Source organism: Molothrus aeneus, chromosome 1 (assembly GCF_037042795.1).
Source record: "Molothrus aeneus isolate 106 chromosome 1, BPBGC_Maene_1.0, whole genome shotgun sequence".
NCBI lineage: Eukaryota > Metazoa > Chordata > Aves > Passeriformes > Icteridae > Molothrus > Molothrus aeneus.
This window is the reverse complement of record NC_089646.1, coordinates 99,551,395-99,569,669: the sequence shown is the minus strand read 5'-3', so window position 1 is coordinate 99,569,669 and position 18,275 is coordinate 99,551,395.

The following is an 18,275-nucleotide window of genomic DNA, read 5'->3' as shown; positions in this document are numbered from 1 at the left end:
ACGTGCTCAGTGTCACCCTTGTGCCTGGTACTCAGCACCATGGAAAATTGTGGTCAAGCTCCAGTTTTATAGAGGGAGGGACTGTAAGCTTGTAGATATTTTTGCAGTAGATCTATGCCAATACAGAAGTCCATTTGTTTTCTGTTTGAAAATATTACATCTGTCAATAACTTTTGTCCCAAAGTTTCTGAGCCTGTTTAAGCCTGTTTAAGCCCTCACACTTGCTGAAGATGTTTAGCACATGCTGTTGGGATGAAAAGCCACATGAAACAAAGACCAAGCTTCAGTCTGACCTACATTGCAGTCAGAGGGAGTTTTCCAACAGTGCTCTATAAATCACCCCAGTTTTGCTATGCAGGAGAACCTGGACATATCAACATTGGGTGCATTGTACCTGATTCCAAACTAAAAACATACTTTGGAAAGTTGATTTTATACTGTTGGCTGTCTTCTTCTAGAAGTTAGTTGATCCCTTGCCTTGCTGATTTCAGCACTAACTTTCCTTGCCATTGCTAGAAACCAGATGATACCTCAACACCTGGAAACTGTTTCTGTAAATCACATGGGAATTTCAGGCAAATTCAGAAGCAGAATTTGCCAGGAGCTGTAATTCACAGACCCAAAAACCCATTAATGACACCGACAAACTACAGTCTGACAGAGGAAAATTAGTCAAGCATAAAATAACAGGTATTTCCTTAAACACATCAGAATGCTGGTGTAACTGGAAGGACACAATAACAGCATGGTAGTGGGTTTTATTAGTAGAAGACATACTTGGCTGTTGTAGCCCTTAAAATCACACTCAATATATCTTTAAATTCTGTTTCTTGCATTTACCATTCACAATTAAAATTGTGATACAATTATTTTTGGAGATCCTCAATACTTGAATACCTTTAATCATTTTTCAAGTGTAAATCCCCACGGTGGTCCATGTATCATATAGCCTCTGTTCTGCAGGATATTTAACTCAAAAGGCTTCAAAGCCTCACATTTGGAGTTTTCCCTTTCCCTTTCATATCAACAGGAACACTGTGAGTACTGTCTATTTAGGCTGTGTGTGTCTATTCTATTGTATTTTGAGTACAGTAATTTTAAAGTGGTTTTTAAATAAGGCAAAGACTCTTTAATGCAAGAACCCTCTACCTTCATTAACACCTCTCCATCTCCCAAAATAGCAGGGGCTGGGAATTTCTAAGGAGGCTACAGAAAGCTAGGGTGTGCCCTTAATTCAAAAGAAATGGTGATTTTTTTTCATCCCTAGCCTTTCTAGGCTCCCTTTAAGATTTTAACTTCTGACTGTTTTCAGTAGGGTCCAGGGTGGAAAATACTGTAAAAAGGGTCAAGTTTTGTTACAGACCTTTGGGAAACAGAAGCAGATGGCAATTGGGACTCGCTGTATGCTGTGTTTAGAGGAGTCACTGTCCTTTCCAGTTTCTGATGCTACCAAAGAAACACTTGTGAAATACTGATCTAGTCAAGACTTCCTATGCTGGAGGTGGCCTATTTTTGCTGCCCTCACTTTTTGGCTTGTTAGTGGAGCTGTTATACCTTCTTTCAGGAGGAGGTTAACAATCTAAGGGGGTGGTTTGTAACTCTGGGGTTTTTTATCAGCCAGCACAATTATTCTGTCAAGTTAGTTCACAGTTCAATCAGCTCCTTCATGTTGATTTTGCCCAGATGGGATGCAATCAGGATGCAGGTTCATCATGTGGTCCTATTAATTCTCAGGAGCCCGGTGGTTACGCAGATGTCAATCTTGAACATGTGATTTTTCCTCTTTTGGTACTTGTCTTTGTCCCTTTGCTGAGTGGTATCACATGTCTGAAGATTTGTGGAGATAAAACCAGTGATGCTTGTCTTGGGAGCAGCAGGATGTAATGGGGGCTCCAGGACAGAATGTATCCTTTTTACTCAGTCCCCTCTTTGCTGGCCCAAGACCAGGGCCGGGTTTCCTCATAGCAACTTTTCATTGGAGTTTCACACTGCTCAAATCCAAGACTGCATTCTCCTAGGACAGGGTAATTTTCTTGTGTCTTTCTCTTTTGTCAGGGTCACCCTGACAAAAACCACTGAGCAGTCCAGAGCACTAACACGTGTAGCATCCTTTTCCAAGACTGTGTACTAAGTGAGGGAGAAAAGGTGCTTTGTGACCTGTGTGTAGCTTTGTGAGGTGCTAATGTCATCCTAGTAAAATACAGGCACTCTATTATTCACAACAATTATTATTTTTATTGGGCTTTTAAAAAAAATGAAAGGTGTGTGTTTTATGATGCTGACTGAATAATCAAATGCAGAGTTTTAGACATCTGCAGTCTCACTCTTAAAACTGAAGTAATGCTGAGGAATAGCTTTAAAAGTATAGCTGTCCCTTGCTACTAGAAAGAGGAAAGAGAAAGTTCTGGTGTGAGGTCTGGCTGGGATGGAGTTCTTATCAGCCTGAATGGTGATAAAGAAAGGTGGACAAAGGATTAATGGAATTAAAGTGTACCAAAATCTAATAGTTTAGTTTTTCTTAAAGGTAGAAATCCAATGTCTGGTTGTACAATTAGGCTGTGATACTTAAGCATTATAATATATATTCTAGTTTGAATGAGGGTATTTTCCAAGCAGCATATTGTAATACTTTAAGCATTCTAAATTATTTACTGTAATCTCTCTTCTGAACAGGCTGAACTCTGAGGGCATTATCTTACTATTTATTATAGAAGAGTTAGTTGCATTGCCCAGTGGGCTTGCAGTCAGCCTACATGCCAAAATAAGAGAAGGAATAGCACAAAGAGAACATAGACAAATCAGTATGGCCAAAGTCCACAGGAATTCTGGAGAAGTCAAATATGGAAAGTATTTGTACGGGGTCTTGCTGGGTGTGACAGATTGATAGAGAGACGACTCTTGGTCAGGTGTGAGAAGTATGACACTGATTATGTGGATGATTACGATTAGGTTTATTGCTTGTACAGTATCTAAATATTGCCAGTGCAGTATCTAATACAAGCAGGTCTAGAGGATTATAATATAAGTAGGTTTGGCTAGAAATGTACAGATTTGCAGTCTTTGGCCTTGCAGAATACAGAAACAAAGCACCTAAGGAACTACTTTAGGATTTTATCTCTGTATGTGATCAGACCTCAGAACTTCTACTCGCCCATCCAAAACTGTGTTCTGCATCTTCAGGCTGGATGTACCCAGCAGACATCCCTGTTGAGGGAAGTCTGCACCACAAGCTGCCTGCAACCTTGGGAAACCACTTTGTCTAGGTCTCCCAGCACCCAGTAGCACTTTACAACCTTCTGCAGGCAGATGTGTACCATGTGTATCAATCATCACACCTCCTCCATTTCTGGAGTGTATCAATTATGCAACTGTCCAGACAGTTCCTTCTGCAATTCCCACCTGATGTTCTTTTCTTAGGATGAGTCAGACTGCTCATCAGAGACAGCAAGGGTGAGTGTGTGTGAGTGTGTGTGAGTGTGTGTGTGTGTGTGTGTGTGTGTGTGTGTGTGTGTAGGACAAGCAAAAAGACCTGATTGTCTTTTGTTGCTGTCACACTGTGATGGAGCTTGTATCAATGAAGTTGTGCTTTGCATTTGTGACAAAAACACTCTTGATAGTACACCATTGTTTTGGCCACTGCTGAGCAGTGCTATCACAGCACCAAGGTTTTCTCTCCAAACCACTCCTGCAAATGCCAGTAGGCTGGGGATAGGCAAGAGGTGTGCGGGGACACTGCTGGGCCAGCTGACCCCAGCTGACCAAAGGGAAGTCCCATACCATATGATGTCAAGCTCAGCAGTAAAAGCTGGGGAAAAGGAGGAAGAAAGGAAGACATTTGTGGTTGTCCTGATTGCTATGGTGCTGGTTTCCCAAATAATCATTGTGGATGCTGGGACCCACCTTTCCTGTAGGAGTCTGAACATCCGGCAGCCAACGGGAAGTGGTGAATTAATTATTTTTGCTTTGCCTGTGTGCAACACTTTTGCTTTTCTTATTAAAATATCTTGATCCATTAGTCTTCTAACCTTCCTGATATTTTCTTCAGATACTACAGCAGGGGTGTAGGGCAAATGTCAGGCTGGATTTTTTGTTGCTAGTCAGGCCCACCCCACCATGATGCAACAAAGCTGAATTTTAAGAAGCTACTGATTTTAGAAATTATGTTTTAAGGCACCTTATTAAAACTAATATTAACAGATCTGATTTTTTTAAAGATGACCTGTTTGGCAGTCCTTGAAAATCAGATCCCTCTTAAAATCCTGCAAGTATTAATGAGTATCAAAGCCACTTCCATTAGCTGCTAAATTTATTTGTGCACATGGATATCTAAATAGCAGTGTGTACCACAAAACAAGGAGTAACATGATAGCAAGATGAGCAAGTTTGGAAGTCTGTAAGTTACAAAGATAAAGGCAAGACGATTGCTGGTGACTGCCCTTATATAATGTATTTGTGCTCCACTCACTGAGTGGGATCATTACAGTGATCTACTTCAGCACACCTACACAGCATAAGTTTTTGCTGCCTTGAAATGCAATTAAACACTTGTGACACATAGTGAAGATTCTGTTTATCAGTACATTACTTAAAGTTTCAAAATTTGGTTGCTGTGCAATTAGTGTAACGAAGTGCAAATTGGAGTGCAGCATAATTATGACTCTTGTTATTGTGGAGGCAATTAACACTGGATGGGAAAGGTGCTAATTACTGTAGCTGCTTGAAATGTACCACTTAGTTTCTCACCTTTGATAAGTTTAGAGAAGAAAGTAGACTTTTTGGGGAGTTTGGTTACATGGGTTCAGTGTTAACTTCAGTAGTGTGGGCAGTTTTGTAGCAAATTTAGCCTTGGTATCTCTTTACTCAGTGCTGTTCCAACTCCAAGAGTAGACTTCTTTTTTCACTGCTGACTTTGTAAGAAGCATTTTTTTGGCCAGCCTTGGATCACTTTTTATTACATGTCCAGAAAGAAACAAAGACAACTAAGAGAAAAAAATAAGTATTAGGTTATTTTTTCTTTTACATTTATACATTCACTTGAAGTTGCTGAGAAGGAAATCACTGGATTATTGCATTGGTTTTGGCTGGGATAGAGTTAATTTTCTTCACAGTAGCAGGTATGGGGACATGTTTTGAATGTATGTTGCAACAGTCTGATAACTCAGGGACATTTTCATTATTGCTGAGCAGCACTTGCATGGTGTCAAGGCCTTTTTTGCTTCACCTATTGCCTTGCCAGCAAGGAGGATGGGGGGTGTTGAAAGACTTGTCAGTGGACACCGCCAGGAAAGCTGACTCTAACTGACCAAAGGGATGTGGTGAATGACCTTGGGAAGTGGTGGTTGAATTCCTCGCTCTGCTTTGCATGTGTATGTATTTTGCTTTCCCTACTAAACTATCTTTATCTCAACCCATGAGTTTCCTCACTTTTACTCTCTTGGTTCTCTCCCCTGTCCTACTGGGAGCAAGCAGCTATGCGGTGCTTAGTTGCCAGCTGGGGTTAAACCCGAAAATGGAAAAATCTAAAATGAAGATGAGCAAGAAGATCTCTATTACCTCTTCAACATCAGTAAAACAAGCAACACTGACTAGAATATCTGATTGTACTACTCTATACTGCAATAATGGCAGCCACATATACTCAAGGATACCAAACCTTACCTAAGACTTTAATGTGCTTTTGAGTAACTTTCCATGACTGTTTTCCAAGGCAACTTCCAGTAACTTCTGCTGTGGTGACCTTTACTAATAGTGAAGAAACACAGAGAGGCAAAAGGACTGAAGGACAAGGCTTCTGGACAAGGCTTCTGGACAAGGCTTCGCCCAGACCTGAAGGTCACAGCAACCTCTTCAGTGCAGTATTTCGTTTCCATCTGTTTGAATCTGTTCCTTGAAACTTACAGTTTCCTAATCTGTGGTCAAAATGCCCTTGAAGATAAAAAAGACATATTAGAAAGCAAATTGGTTTGAACTACTTGTGGCCAAATTTACCATTATTGCTTTAAAGATTGGGCAGAAAGCTCCAGTGAAAAGCTGAAGGATGGAATTTTCACTAAAGCTGTGTCTTGTTGATGTTCTGAGAGCTCCATTGCTTTCTCTGAAATCAGTCAGTATTTCTATGTGTGAGGATAGGTTGCTCTGCTTTCTCTCTCATTAACAGTTGAAGTAGACGTGCTGCTAATTCACTACTTAAAGCAGATGTATTAAGAGGTATCTTAAATTGTATCTATCTTCAATTGCTCAGAAAATTTTGTCTTAAAATCTTGCAATTTTTTTTACTGGATTTTAGTAGTAAAACCCAGTGCGACTTTTGTGGTTTTAAAGGTAACAAATTACTTCAATCTCATATACTTAAACTTTTCTCCTTATTGAAAGCAAATAGTAGAATTTAATCTATAGGAAACCTAGAATTTGCAAAATACTATCAGTTTGTTGATACTATTACTAAGAAACAAGCTGACTCATCTTATGGATCAAGCAGAAGACACTGGCTTCCCAAATGCTAATTGAAACACAAATAATTAATAAAATAACATTTTAACTTGGACTAATGAAAGAAATCTGTGACAGTGGAATGTATTTCTGTGGATTCCTTTAACTTCTCACCCCTGACAGAGAAAGGGAAATGACATTTTAGTTATTTAGTGTACTACCTGGGATTTCCTGCCTTCTGCTCCAGTTCCGTTGTCTGAGCATTTTCTCCGGCCCCCTGTGATAATTGGTCCCCAACATGTGTGTCTGCTCCTGGCATAGATACAATACTTTACCTCTTATCACCTTACATAAGGTGCATAAATTGAAAAAAAATAAAAAAAATTGCTAGAACAGCAATTGGACCCTAGTGAAAAGCCATTGTCATTAACTGCAGAACTCTGACTTTCAAAATCAGTGGTAATGTTTGTTTGTCTGTTTCTGATTTCCACACCCCTCCCTCAGATGCAAGCCTGTAGTTGCTGGAGGTGTAGTTGGACCGCTCCGTGCATTTACAGACAGAACGACAGATGTTATACACAGAAATCTCTCCATCTGCTCAAGCACAACCAGGCGTGCTAGGGGAAACTCTCCTGGCAAAGATGTCACATCTCTCTAGTTGATATTTCAATTCTAAAATAGATGGTGGAAGCTGAAATGGAATTTGATCTTCCTGTCATGATTGTGCACATTCCTAACCTTCAAGGCTTGGGAATATTATTTACAGCTGGGTGTTCCAGCTCTTGCTCCTGCCCTGCCAGCATCGTTCACTTGGTGAGTGCTCCCTTGTGTCCTGGTGTTAGAAACGGGATCACACTCCCAGTACTAAAAGTGATTTCAGCATTTATTATAAAAAATAAAAGCCTAAAGCAAGGGGCCCACGTGCAGAGCAGGAGTGTTCCCATCGAGGATGCTGCAGTGCTGGCACTGGGTTTTCTTGAGCAGTGATGTCCCTGATGTTCCAGGTGGAGTGGCACAGATTAACTGGGTCAGATGCCCCTTTTTCTCCTGTTTTTTGTCACTTTGGATTGGTTTCTGTTTGGATCCTTCATTTGCATGAAGGTTGAAGGCTCTTAGAAATTAGAAATTAGAAATGAATTATCAAAAGAAAAAGGTCTGATCAGAAGATCAAGAGACATAATAATGCCAGTGACATATGATGCACAAAGTCAAAATCCAAGGTGGGAAAAGTTGGGTCATGAAGTGATCAAAGACTTATCAAAAGCCATTCAGAACAACGGTCTGAATTCACAATTCTTCAAACAGCTCCTGAAGAGGACATTCAATACGTATGATTTTACACCATATGACATTCGATGTCTTGTGTCAATGATTCTTAAAGGGTCCTTTCAAACTAATCACTTGGAGCAAGGGTTTAGCTTGTGTTTCCACAGGGCGAGGTCTGAAGTAGGTGTCAGTGCGACACGTGAAGCCATTTTGGACAAGAGAGCAAGAAAGCACAGATCCCAGAAGCAGAGAAACGAGCACGCAGACGGAAGAAAAAACTCAAGTTGTGAGCAAAGACACAGAAGAGAGACAAAAAGAATAAAAACTTTGGGGGTTTTTCCTTTGTGGCTTTGAGTGAGAGCATGACAATGATTTTTCATAAGGATGAAGTCACGAGCTTCATGATGCTCACGCTTTCATCTGTTGCTTTAAGCAATGGAGCAAATCTACCCATCAATCAACCAAAACAAATTGTTTGGGAAACTTTAGCCCAGGCAGCGAACTTAGAGAGTATCTGCCTGACACATTCGAAACCAGGGAAACCATTCACGGCATGCATGGTTGGGTTGCCAGTGGATGGATGGCCAATTCCAAGGCATTCTCCAATGGAGATTTCGCAAGTCATCAAAGATCCTGTGAATGAATGGTGTGCTTGGACACATCTTTTACCTGTGGCTTCTACCGTACCGCAGAACTTGGAAATTTTCAGGTCCACAACAATAGAACTATGCATGAAATTCGAAATTTTGAATGTGTCAAGGACAAACAAAAGCATTGGTGTCACTCCAAATCACAAGTTTTATAGAAATGCGTCAGCTTGGTGCAATCACACCGAGACGACAGCCAAAAGATCAATCCAAGTCCCAGTGCAATTGCCACGTAGGTTGTTTTTAATTTGTGGAGACAGAATTTGGCACGGCATTCCTGCAAATGCCAAGAGAAGTCCATGCAGCATTAAGAAGATTTCGATGTTATCACCAGATTTGAAAGTATTGAGAGAACAAAAACATAAAGAGAAAAAGTCCTTGAAACATTACAGTGCAAACTGTGATGATGAAGTATACACCTGAGACAAAGCAAGGAGAATTGCAGCAGCAATTTTCTCACCTCAGACAGCGTCGGGGGTAGCCTTGACTCAACTAGACCACATGAGTTGTTGTTGAGCAAGCATGCTCAATCATTCTCTCTCGCTTTGAGTGATATGTTAAAAGACATAAGTAGTGTGAGAGAAGCAACTCTTCAAAATAGGGCAGCAATCAATTATCTATTGCTTGCTCATAGACATAGATGTGAAGAGTTTGAAAGAATGTTTTGCATGAATCTCTCAGATCGTTCAAGATCAATTCATGAAAGTATTCAAAAAATAAAAGACAGTATAAAGAAACTCGGTGAAATCACTGAGTCATAGATTGATGATGTGGCAGGATTTTTTGATCTTTCTCCCTTATAGAGAAAGTTTTTAAAAATGAGATTTTATATTCTAATAATACTCTTAGTCCTCATGCTCATCGTCCCATGCATCTTTTTATGTGTGCGACGTGTCGTGAGTCAAGTTGCCAAAGAAGTATTCTTAGTGCAAACAGAAGGGGGAGATGTGGGAACTCAGCACATCGCTCCCGATGTCCAGAGATGCCAGGAGAACCCTTGGGGGTCTCGGAAATCCTGGAATGTTGCCAAGAGTGCTTGGTGGCTTGATTTTGATCCATCCACAGAAGTGACAGCAGTTTGAGGACATGAGAATCACTTTAGAGTGAAGGGTGTAAAAGGGACACATTTATAGGGTGAAATATAAACTTTAAGGTTTTTGGTACAGGGGGGTTATAGAGACAAGATGGAAAGATCAGAGTGTGTCTCGTCCTTCTTCTTTCTTCTTCTTGTCTTCCATCTCCTGTGGTGATGTTGGCACTTGGGGATTGGTTTATGGTGAAAGTGCACTTGCCAACATGGGTGAAAAGTATTAGAAAATAAAGGTAAATATCATGTACGTAGATTTTAGTATAAAAAAAACATGACCACCTCGTGGGTAGTCACGAGTGCCCTTGGCTGCCTTGCAGATCAGACCTCTGTTGGGCAGACAGAAAATTTTGTAGATAAGAAACAATAAACAATCTGAAGATCGAAAAGCTGAAGAGTCCAGACTCGTCCTTTGAAACGCGTGCCACCCAAGAACCACCCTACCCGTGTCCGGGCAGAGACAGACAGCCGGACCCGACATTGATTGGCCCATTACACTTCTGTCCAGGCTGGCTCGTTTCGCTTGGGTGGTGGTGCACTTTACTCAGGTGTATTATGGTATGTTGAGTACTGTATTTCTTATAACTACCCTTTTACCCCCTTTTACCATAACCAAACTAACATGCTTCACAATTATCAACTACTTTACAACAGTTTCTAACCTATTGTTGACACTGGGAGAGGAAGGGAAGCTACTTGAGCTGGTGTTTTTAACCTTTGTGCTCCATCTGACACATTTTCTATCATGGTTACACTGAGATTGGGATTGTAGGTAGAATAAATATAACATTAGCTGCATTTTAGCCGTGTAAGCATGGCCTTGAGCAGTAAAGGAGATGCCTACATCTCATTGAAAAGCCTTGGGGCCCAAGCTCTCACTCAGGCCAGTGGTGCCAGAGTGCCCTTGGTGTCAGGGGCTTCAACTCCAAGCCTCCCCCTTTCTAAGGAATAGTAGTTGTTCATCCAAGAGACTACTGTAGGAGATGCTATTTGTTGAGTCTACACCAAAGTGAGCTCTCTGGATAGGGAAGAGGATCAAACAAGTGTAAGTCATGATCTTTTAATAGGAACCATTCATTAGGACCCTCCTCTGAGACAGCAGAATCTGGTATTATGGGCCTGCTTCCCTGGACAATGTGTTTTATCAGCGCTGGATTCGCAACAGCAACAAGTGTCAGAGGGCTCAACTCTTCTTCCTCTTAAATGAGAAAATATGTGGTCTTTCAGGCAGCTAAATGCTGTGATTTGTTCTGGGTCAGGAGAGGAGGAGCATAGGAATCATTGTCATCCTTCTGTTGGGCATGGTCACCTCATTGCCCTCATCTACTAATTGGCTCCCTCAGCTAATCTGGGTGAGCTCTCCCCCTGCATTGCATCTACATTCCTGCTAACAGGTGTAGCTTGTTGGCAAACACATCAACAAGTAAAGTCAATTGTATTTATTTTATGTGTTTGTGAGAAGCATTTAAGGTAGAAGAATGGTTTTGGTGTCTAAAGGTGTGGTTTGGCAAAGAGTTCCGTTGGTGGAGTTAGCCTTTAAGTCAATACTTAATGACCCAAACATATTTCCTGAATCTCAAAAGCAGTAGTTGTTCTGCTGTTAATAAAATTCTATTCTGAAATGTTTTTTGGGAAAAAAAATCAAAGTTTTCTTAGGTCAGCTTCAAGAAAGACAAAATCAAAAGTTGAGTATAAAATAAAAATGGGCTGGCAGAATAGAAAAAAAATGGTCAGGGCTAAAAGATAAAGATGCAATGTATTTTGGTGTTATTGGCTGTGTATAATGTACACATATTCACAAAGAAAAAGCCTTATTAACACAATTTCAAGTAGTTGGCAAATTAGCCTGCAACATTAAAATTGGCAAGAATCTCAGCTGGAAAGGATGTAGGAGCTGCAGCTTGAATTTGCAGTAAAGATAATGTTCTGATCCTCTGTTAGGAATCTGGCTGTGATGCAAAGCTCTGATGCAACACAGGCTCATTCAGCTGGTTCAAATTTCTTTAAACAATTTTGATAGCTTAACTTGATAGTGTCATGCTTTAGGGCAGTGCTTATTGCCTGTCCACCCTGTTCTGTGCCAGGTCAGATACTGATCATCCACCGTAGGGCATGAACTCTACATTGGGCTCAATCCAGCACTAACAATCAGGATAAAAAAAATATATCTATTCCACAGAAACAGGAGTCCTGAACTTCTTCTCACAGTATCCTCTGACTTGTAGAGGATATTGCTTCCCAAGCAATTCCCATGGCCTTCTTGTTATTCTCTGGCACTTCATGAACCTGCTGTGATAATCTCAAAATAATTTAGAGACTCTTCTTGCATCTAGTTACTGACAAATTTACTACCTTTTAAAGGACTAATGAAGATGAAGAGGTGGAAATTTCATTAGTTGATTCAATTATCTTTCTTATAAATGATGTAATATTAAACCTTCATTTGCCTTTGTATTTTAATTAATTGTATTATTTATAACTGAGAAGCACTGCAACTTTTTTCCCAGTCTTGCCTAGTCTGCTGAAAATAGAATTTTGTAACCCTGAAAAAGAAGGCTGTTTACTTGTGTTGCTGTTCTATTTTCTCATGGCTATAAATCACTATGTTAGTAACAGTTAATTTTAACTCAGCGTCAAAAACATCGGTTTATTGCAAACCTCAAATTAGCTGAACATACTTAAAGAGATAATTGATTTTTTCTAGTTTTTTTTCTCACTGTGTATTAAGACAAAGCTCCAACTGTCCTACTGCTAAGTCTAAATTTGTGTTGTATGGGGAAGTATACATTGTGTTTCCTGTTTGTCAGAAATGGTGGTATCATTGAACTTGATAATGTTGGTCCTGCAGGTCAATATTAATTCTGTTTGTAAAATTGAGATGTATACTGACCAAGTTTCTTTCTTATTGCTGGAGATGAGGCTCCTTTTGTATCATCTTTTGAATAAGAGCCTGTGAACTTACTCTCCCTGCATTTTTTTTTTTCTGGAGAAAAGTCAGAAGACTTGCAAGTTCTCTTTGGCCTGGTTGTTCTAATTCACCTAAATCTTTGGATTAACTTGTCCCTTACTGTTGAAAAAAAATATTTGCATATATATAAATTTAGTACACAGCTACTACTTTCACTGAACCTTTTTTGCCCCTGGAGAGGCTATATCTTAGCTACAAATTTGTGCATTTGTAAGTGTTCAGACTTTAATTGTTCCCTACTGGCTTTCAGGAAATTTTTTTTATGAGCTGATCATTGACAGACCAGGATATATCCACAAAAGCACACTTGGTTTTAAGAATCAGAGCCATGTTCTGTAGCTGTATGTGACATTAAAGGAGATATGCTAACAAGTGCAATCCTTGCTGTTTAAATCTCAGTTACAACATTGCTGGTGGGTTCATATGTCCAGAGGAGAGTACAAGGAATACAGTCAGTCTCCAGAGCTAGAGGGTCATGTTGTTTTGCGGGTACCAAACTGCTGGTCCATCAATGTGTCTTACATGGGCATGTGGAACAGAAGCTCCTGTCATGTTCTGGTGAAGGATCTACACAATTGTGTCTTCCCTCTCAGCTCCCCAGGGAAGAGTGCTGGAGTTTTCTGTCAGCCCTGGAGGCCATGAAGGCTAGTAACTCAAGTACAGATTCAAAGGGGGAAAAAAATGGATTTTTCCTTAAGAGTAAGGCTTATTTTTTTGCCCAGAAGTTTGAGGGGTTTATCTTTCATTCCCCAGATGGGAATATTTCAACCCCAGCTTTCAATTAGCTGGGGTTGAAATATTCCCATCTGGGGGATTAAAGATAAACCTCTTTGAATTTGAATGTTAGGTATTCAACCATGGTAGGTATTCAACATCTTTAATAAGCACTTTGACAAAGATGCAGGTATTCACCCCTTTGAAGGCTGTGATGTTTAGCCAGCATTGATCTCCATCCTGTAATTAATGAGGAGCTCAACAATAAAAGTAATGAAAGTTGTAGATGCCAAACATTATTTTTTTCTTTTTATTTATCAGCCACTGGAGATGGAATGAAGAAATATAATTTAGTTGAGTAACCATTGCATAGTCTATCTTAGCTCTTGCAGAAATTGATTTCCCAACTGATCCAAAAGCAAGTGATTTCTTGGAGACACAAATCTGCCATCCCTCTTAGCTGAATGATTAAGCCATGCACTGGCTCAGGGTTAAATTTCATCAGAACCAGAGCTTGCTTGTCCTCTCTCTGAAATCATTTGGTGTTTCTTGTGTTGTGATTTGTTTGTTTGGGTGGGGAGCGAGAAAGGAAAGGTGTTTTTATTCATGTTTCAAAACAAGCTCAAAGGAAATGATTGTATGATCTTTTGTAACGACGCAATTTGTAAATGCAGGAAAGCCAGGAAGGTGCATCATAGCAGCACCCTCAGCAAATCAGCATCACAAGTGTTTTCTCAGGTTCTGCTTCACTTTTAATAATGGATCAGACACCAAATACATCAGGACATGTTTCCTGCTTTTGTGAGGGATTAATGATGCTTGAAATTTTAAATGCCAGGAATCCGGGAGGACCATGAGAGTCACTCGATTTTTGTATGGCAGCGAACAGCTTACCATTGAGGACAATGTTTTATTGTAAACTGATTTAAGTTCTCAATAGTACAACTGCGTGCACTGGTTACTGCAGTATAGAAGATATTCTGGGTTCAGATTTGATACTGAACTTCTTTCCTTTCTGGAAGTCTCTTTGTTTCTGACTAACATAACTTAACCTTTTTAATTTTGACAGCTTTCATTTCAGCCATAGCAATACTCCACCCTTTCACTCCTTAGCAGGTGAATACTAGGAGGAAAATAATTCCAATTTCTGAAATAATATTGCTTATTTTTTTCTGTTAAGATACAGTGATTAAAAAAAAATCCTGACATAACAAGGTACTGTTTATTGCAAGACTTTATTGCCAAAAAGATCAGAAAACATAGTGTAGTAATAGACTGACAGAAAAAAAAATTGAGTTCTGAGCTAAATGGCCGTTATTTAATTATCCTTTTTGCACTTAGACATCTCATTGAATAGGAAGTAGCTGCATTTTTTGCCAACTGGTACAGAGAGTGAGGAAAGAACCTATGTATGAGTACAGAGATATTAGATTAGCACTGAACACTACAAAAGAGAAAAATGTTGATATTGTTGCCCAGGTGTTCTTGAAAATTGCCAGTGTAGCACATGGATCCATGGTTAGTTACCATGTGCATTGAACCAGAGACATTTGCACTTGCCTTAGTAGGAGCAGCATGCACACATTACTGCATCTGCAGTTTTCTGCGTGTAGCAATGTCTCTGTGAGATGGAGAATTAAGGATAATTCTCACTGCGCATCTCCTTGAGGTTTTTCTTCAGCTGCTTTGTTACCTTTCCATGTTCATGCTATGTTAAAATGCCAACACTTGACTAGAGAGATAGCACAGGACAAAGAGACACTGAGTTGTCAAGGCTCTCTGCTCAAAGCAAGCCATCCCAAAGGGTGGGGAGTGCAGTGCTCCTAGGGAAGGGTTCATGCTGTGCTCCTCTGCTTACCTGGAGGAAAGGAAGATGGAAGTGAGCAGCTTTTCAAGGGATCTCTTTAGACCAGCACTTTATAAAAAAATCAGAAATCAGAATTTTGTCACTCACTCCAAGGAATTCTTGCCTCTTTACACTCAAATAAAGTAGATTTGAGCATGTACTTTGTACTAAAATAAAGTAGTTAAGGATGATCTAAGCACAGTGCACTGCATTTGGAAGGTTTGCTCTTTGCTAGTAGGACCCTGCATTTGCCTCTGTTGTATTTCAGACTCTTCTTTACTCATCTCTCCAACCTAGTGAGGTCCTTTAAAGGGCTGTAAATTACTCTGGGGTCTCAACCAGTCCTTCCAGAAAGAAGTATCAAATCAGCACCTGCTGGTTTGATTTTTTTCTTTATCCCACTCTGTTTGTATATTATGGAATCATCTCTCTTTCCTGTCAGAGAGTTCTACAGTCTCCTGCTGGTTCTCTGTGCCTTGTGGAGACTGCAGGTGGCCCTTCTGATTCACCAGGTCTGTACTGCTGACCCACCCTCTAGCACAAGGCTAGGGGGTGATTCATTGCTCCATTTAGTGGCACATAAAAATGATGGTTACTAAAACTCTAATTACTCTTTTACAGTTTGGGAGGCTGGTTACAACATCATCCATTTTAAGTTATTAGGATAAATCTTTCTTAAATGCTTTTTGTACCATACTGCATCTTTCTCAGCTTTGTACTCTAATGCAAGAAGCACCACTGATAGGCACTAAATGAGAGTGGCCAGAGACTATCTCAAACCATTTTGAAGGACTCAGCTGAAGGGGTTGATGGCCAAAAGTGCTAGTACAGTCATGCTAAGTATGGCTGATCCTACCCTTAACAGGGCATATTTTGATGCCTTTTTTCAGACTTCCTTTTCCTTCTGAAAAAAATACAAAAGATCAGATGTTGATTTGAAGATTAGGGCCACGAGGTAAAAGAAAGTATTCACTAGGCCACTGCTTACTGCAAAGCCTTACTTTTAGGCTTTTAGACACCCCCTGGGCAGACAAGAGGACTGAAATACTGACAGTCTGTCATCATTTCATCCAGATTTTTTATTTCAGGACAAGGACTAATAAAGCCTTTTTTTTTTTTTTTAATCTCAATGAATTGGCTGTCATTCCTAAAGGCTAACTGACTGTAATGCTGAGGAGCTAAGAGTGAGGACCTTGATGGGGCTCAGACAAGGCTACTCAGTACACAGGCCAGGACAAATAGTTTTCTCGGTCTGAGAAATTAAAGAACATTTGTTATGTGATTTGAATGCAGAGAAGGCCATGATCTTCCCTTTTGGCACATGCACAGGTTATCTCTTAGAGCAGTCTGGAAGGATCCTCTGTGACTTTGAAATATTCTGCTGATGACAACATAGACAAGAATTAGACAGAAGAGGGATTTTATAAATAGGCCAAGAGCACCAATCCTAGTTATGTTATGTGAAACAATATGTGAAATTTTCATCAAATAGATAAAAAGAGCTGCAGAAGGATACTGGAATTGAATTTCTTACATGTGTTAGCACTAGACAAGTTTGGTAAATTTTTATTAACACCACCAACACTTCTCTGAACCTGTTAAGATTAGCATAGATTAATACCAGAATGCATCTGAGTGTAACCAACTCTTCTATAGAAACTTGTTTGGGAACATGTCCTTCCATTGGCCTCATTTATCCATTTATTGATAAAATCAGTATCTTGCTATCATTCAGATGGCAATTCCCTGCTGGTTTGGACGTGATGTAACTTGCCCTATGTGTCAGTGTAGTTCCAGTGGATGTGCAGGGCAAAAGGGATTCTGGCTGGGATTGTTGGCGCTGCTGATGGCAAGCAGGGCCCAGCTGTTTCTGCCAGCGATGTTGTCATGGCTCCCAATCTGGTTGGTGACAAAGCCTGAGAGAATAATGTATCTGGAGTGGCTTCTGCTCTCTCTCAACCACTTCACAGCCGAAAAGTATGGCATGGGACTGAGACAGGTCCTGGCTTCTCTTTTTCTGTCAGAATCCTATTTTACTTCTTTCTTCTATTCACTGATGTCTTTCTGTAGCACTTTCAATTCTTTTTCCTACAACCCAAAGAAATTTCTTGGTCGAAGGAGCTGAACATTGAGATCATAAACCCAAGCCTATTCATTCAGGAGTCCTGCAGCTGGGAAGTTGTTCTTTGATTCTTCCCTAGAGAATCCAAAGATCTGCTCCCATACCCTTTTAATTCAAATCTTTATAACTCACTTGCCTGCCTCCACTCACTGCTGTTCTGGCGTCCTTTCAGTTACCTGCTTGTCAAGCTATAGCATTAAAGAACTGCTTACTGCAGCAATATAGTAATAGAACTCTTTTTTGGAGGGAAGTATTTTTTTCATTTCATCCTCTAACATAAGAAAAAAATGCATCTGTACCACTACCCAGGTAGTGCCTTCCAGGCAGGCAATTTTTCTGCAAGTTTTGTAAATAAGGGACTTTTTTTGGTGTAGCATAAGCAATTGTACCAAGGTTTACACCTGCAGTGTCTGGCTTGTGGAAGAAGAATCCAAATGCTGATTCATAATTTATATGTAAGAAACTTGGCATTGCTCTAAGGAATAACAGCCAAACCACCCAGTCTGATTAGTAATTAATTTCCTGCAATTGGCTGGTTTGCTGAGCCCTATCAGGTACACTGAAAACTTTTGTAAAGCAGTTCAGCTGGCCTGCAAAGAACTTTGTTAAACTGAACATACAGAGCAATTTGTAAATGGAATGAACTGAACCTAACAAGAGAAAATGTGATATACAACAACAAAAAGCAAGTTGGGTACTGCAAGAGAAGTAATTGGAAAGGGAAAGAGTACAATGCCTGCACAGCTCTTGCTAGATATAAGAACACAGGAACAAGTAAAATTTACTGTTAGGTATCTGAGTTACAGGATCTGCAATGGGAAAATCAAAAGCTATGGAAAAGATAACCAAAGTTAACTAAGGTAAGTTAACTTTGCTGAAAACTTGTTACCAAAAACATGCTTTACACTAAAGAACAGAAAGAGGACTGCAGATGATCTTTTCCTATTCTTTTCTTTTGGTCATAGCAAAGAACTAAGAGCTCAGAACTGGCACACAGGTGAGATACAGCAGGCAGTGTGTGTGTTCAGGAGATGGCATGATCCACTCAGATTTAACAGCTGCACTTGACCATAGTTTGTGACCTCTAGTTTGTGATAATTTCTCTCCAGTACTGGAGAAAAGGGATAGGCAAAGTTCATCTCCTGACTCTAACTCTATAATGCTAAAAGAGCCACATTTTACTCAAAATGATAAAA